This window comes from Mastomys coucha, unplaced genomic scaffold (genome assembly GCF_008632895.1).
Source record: "Mastomys coucha isolate ucsf_1 unplaced genomic scaffold, UCSF_Mcou_1 pScaffold20, whole genome shotgun sequence".
Taxonomy (NCBI): Eukaryota; Metazoa; Chordata; class Mammalia; order Rodentia; family Muridae; genus Mastomys; species Mastomys coucha.
In genome coordinates this window covers 130,931,984-130,936,709 of record NW_022196903.1, presented here as the reverse complement: position 1 = coordinate 130,936,709, position 4,726 = coordinate 130,931,984, and positions in this window count along the sequence as shown.

Sequence of the window (4,726 nt, the reverse complement as noted above, 5' to 3'; positions counted from 1 at the left end):
GAGAGAGAGAGAGAGAGAGAGAGAGAGAGAGAGACTATTCCTCCAGAGAAGCCTAAGAAATAGCATATAAGCAAGCAGAGAACTAGTGCACACGACCAAGAGGCTGGAATGGATGTCATGCTCAGGCTGGCTTAGCAGGTCTCAGCTCTGCAAGGCAGGCTGTCAAAGGAAAGGCAGCCGAAATACTCAAGGAGATGCACGCTGCAGGCGGTGGGTGGGATCCTTCCTCTCTGGGGAAATGGCTTTCCTGCTCCTGAGTCAGGTCTACCTTGATCACCTGTGGTAGTGTCCTAATAGTCAGTGGGCTACAGATGTCACTGGCCTCCAAAGCACTGCAGCACTCGCATAGCCCTGAGTGTTGTGACCGAGTAGCTGGCCTCCGCAGCCGAGCTGACTAGTGAAGCTGACGGACTCCGTCTCTACTCCTCTGCGAGCCCAGGGCTTCCTAAGACGACGCAGTGCTCATTGCTCTACTGCAAGACCCTGGAGCTGCAGGCACCCCGGTCTCGGGCTGCTCACCATCTGTTGCTCTCAAAGGTTTCATGACGATTGAAACAACAGAGATTTTGAATTCTGTCTTGTCCAGGGGTGAGAAAGAAGGAAGATCCGAGGAGGGTGAAGCCAGGAGGGACCCACACACCACCCTCAGCAACCACGCCACCGCTTCGGACTAGCCTGGTGTCGTGGTTTGATGCCTGTGTTTGAACACTTGACTCGGGCTTCGGCTGGTGTTTTGAAGGTTATGGAACCTTTAGGAAGTGGATTTTCACCGGAGGAAGTGGCCTTCTCCAGAGGAAGTGGGCCACTGGGGTCGGGCACTGAGGTTTAGCTGGTCTGCCCCTTGTCCCTGTCTGCTCTCTGCTTCCTGTTCTGCCAAGACAAGCAGTGAGGGGGGCCAACCAGTAACACTAGCATTTAGAAAAAATAGAGTAGATACCAAAGATTTTATGATTTATATGTATATGTATACATTTAAGTTTATGAAATTATACAATATTTGAACAGAAATATTTTTGTATAACTAACTAGATTTTAACTAAAGCCTGTACCTTGTTCACAAATATACTGGGAGCACTCTTTAATAATAATTCAGCTGATAAATTGAACTTTTTGAGTGAACTTAAGTACGGTTTAATCTTACCCAAGCAGTTGTTATAAGAAAAGGAGCTTTTCAACTAGTATCTAGTGGCCAAGATTTTAATCCTAGTTCTGCCATTTAACCTTCGCTAGCTCTGATTCTTCTGTTGTGGAAACTGGTATCAATAATACTCAGGATGATATCGTGTCCAAATAGGATTCATGTAATTCATATGCACGAAGAGCTGTCAAATACCAATTTCTCCTTCCTTTGTGAAATTATAAATTATAAATTATCTTGTGCATTGTAAGAGAAGATATACACGCACTAGATATTGGCATATGTTTGCCTATACATGGGAGAGATGTGTGTGTGTTTGTGTGTGTGTGTGTGTGTAAAGAGGTTGTATGTTCTAATTTCATTTTTGTTGCTATGATAAAATACCCTGAGGGAAAGGCTTAAGGGAGACGAGGACTTGGTCATAGCTCACTGTGCCTGGCTCCGTCACTGTGGGAAAGTCAAGGGAGGAAGCTCAGAAGCTAACCATAGCACATCAACAGTCAAGAGCAGAGGTGTTGAAGCACGCTTGCCCACTTGCTGGCTTGTGCTCGGCTCAGTTTCTCCTCTCCTCCACAGTTCAGGACTACGCCTAGGGAGGACTACACCTAGGGAGAGCGGGCTCTGCAGTTAAGGGCAATCGCTTCTCCATCATGAGGCTCCGGTATGTCTGTAACTGCAGCTGCAAGGGATCCAGTGCCCCCTTCTGACCCCCATGTACACACACACATACACACACACACACACACACACACACACACACACACACACGAGAGAGAGAGAGAGAGAGAGAGAGAGAGAGAGACAGGGACTTTTTAAAAATCTATTGAACAATACTAACAAAAATAACAGAATCTAAAACCTCATGAATTAACCCCATAATTATCATTACACCTCTTCTTTACAACTCCCTACCAAGACAGTATAGGATATAACAGAACTAAAAATACAAGCTAATATCTGTTAAAGTCTTAGTGATGAATTGAAAACAGATTCATTTCAAAGATAGCAATTCCTGAAAATATGGAGCAGAAGAATTCTGCTAACCCAGTAAAATATATGCAATCAACACGCTAGCAGGTGAGCCTTAGAAGGCGTTATCGCTTTCAGGAGACAGTGCTCTGAACCATGACAGCTTCAACTGAACTTAGAACTCTACACTTACACTGTGCAGATCAGCCTAACATTGCAGAAACTCTACTGGGTATTTAAGAAGAGAAGGACACCATGCAAGAGGGTTCCCCTTGGCTAAGAGAGGCCTGCCAGTACTGAGGTGTGTGTGTGTGTGTGTGTGTGTGTGTGTGTGTGTATTAGCCAGAGGTGAAACTCATGTGGGGAGTGTGTATGTGTGTATGTGTATGTGTGTGTGTGTATATGTGTGTAAGCTAGAGGTAAAACTCATGTGAGAGTGTGTGTGTGTGTGTGTGTGTGTGTGTGTGTGTGTGAAAGCCAGAGGTGAAACTCATGTGTTGTTTCTCTGTCAGTCTCACACAGGAGCCTGAAGATCACCAATTCAGATGGACAGACTTGTTGGAGTTACTGTAAGAGGAACAGCAAACGGCTTTAGAATTCATGCAAAGAGGCCTGCCGGTTAGTTAACACAATCATGATGCGTGTCCCTCCTTGGAGAGGCAGAGCCCCAAGCACACGTGTCCTGAGGGCTTCATGCTGTCTTGCAGTTTGCTCTGCTTGGTGCCCTCAAGTCCCTCCTAATATAATGAGTTATATGAGAACTCTAAGGGGCTTCCAGCCCCTCACCGGGCAGTGCCATGGGCACTTAGGATAGTAATGCTTGATCTTTGTCGAGCATTGCTGCTGGAGCAGGTTAATGACTCATTCGTAACCCCCAGAAAGGACTTAGAGATGGGGATTGTTAGTACTGTCTACCCTATTGCCCTTAGAAAGATTCTGAAGATATAGATTGTTATTGAAGTTAGGTTAAGATGTTTTTGCTAGTGGCTCTGATATAGAAAATCTCAGGGAACAATTTGAAGTTCAGAAAGACACACTCTTAACTGTTGAGCTAGGGATTTTTGAGGACCGGGAACAAGACCAATGGCAGTCCTACTAGCTGACGTGCTTTTCTTGGCAGTCCTACTAACTGACATACTTTTCTTGATGAAGCTGGCCTGGTGAGCAAGGTGAGGATTAGTTTCTTGTACCCATTTTTGCCTTCAACTTCCTGATATGATTTAATAAAGAATCGTTAATAAGTAGATGTGCACCCTGAGGATTTGAAATAGAAATGACTGATTTTTTTTTATGTAAAAGTTTAGATTTGTGATTCCTTTAAGATTTTTATGCTTATTTTTAAGATAATAAAATAATTGATCCCTTCTTTGTAGCTGCGGATTGCTGCCTGCCGGCAAGAGAAACTGGCAGAGAAAACCACCTTGCTTGCTCACACTTTGTTAATCTATAACCAGCTGCTTAGTTACGAGTGTACGTGGGTTCTTAGGAACAATGTGTCTTTTACCTATACTATGAAACATGTTTATTCATGTAGAGGTATTGGAGAACTTACTGTTTTTAATAATCTTTCACTAGAAGTAAATTAGAATGTAACCACATTGTGGGTTTTGTACTGCTTAAAAGATTTTACTGGGATGTACAAGTTGTGGGGGAAAAAATAAAGTTGCTTGAGTTCATCCACCAAATATGTGTGTGTGTGTGTATATATTTTAAAGAGGTCGGAGCTCTGCTCCATCCACCAAATGTGTGGTGTGTGTGCGCGCGTGCGCGAAGTAGTTGGAGCTCGTTGGAGCCCTGCTTCATCCACTCTGTGTGTGTTGCCACACCCTTTTCGCCTGCCCCAGAGAATACTTCTCAGGTCCCAGAGAGTTTCTTGCTGGTCACAGGGAGTATTTTGCCAGCTCCAGAGAATCAAGCTTTGTTCCCTCAGAGAAAAGTCTGCTAGGTGATCAATCAGCAACTCTATGCCCCACCTCAGTTTTCCTGTCAAAAGTGGTCTTTGGCACAAGCTGGTCAGTGAGCTCAAAATATCTTCGTCCTTAGAACTGGAGTTACAAACACGCTCCACCATGTCCAATGGGAGTCAAATTCAGGTCCCAGTAGGTGAACAGCGAGCACTTTACCAAGTGAGCCACCTCCCAGGATCAAGTCTCTCAGGTCATCGTTTATCCGTTCATTCAACAACGACCTGCTAAGTAGTGACTTTCTGCCTGGCTCCATGCCGGACAGGCAGGGAGCGGCTGACGACATACAAGGTCACGGTTCTTACAGTCTATGCTCTCGATAGACACCAGGAAGTCAGAAGATGGCTGCAATCCAAAGGATGGGATTAGCAGATAGGACAGGATGATTGCTTACCAGCACTGCTGTAGTCCAGTCAGGAGGTGATGCGAGCAGAAGCAGCGGGCAGATTCAGCAAAGTCATCTGTAATGATGCTCACACCTTTACGGCCTCAAAGACTCTCCCAGCAATGACATTCTTCATGTGAGCTCCCCAGAAACAATGTATCTGTGCTAGACTATCATTACATTGTATGTAAAAGATCCATAGTGACAGGGATAAAGATGACTATAACAAACACAACATAGTCACTGAAAATGGGACCAGCCGCCTTCCTG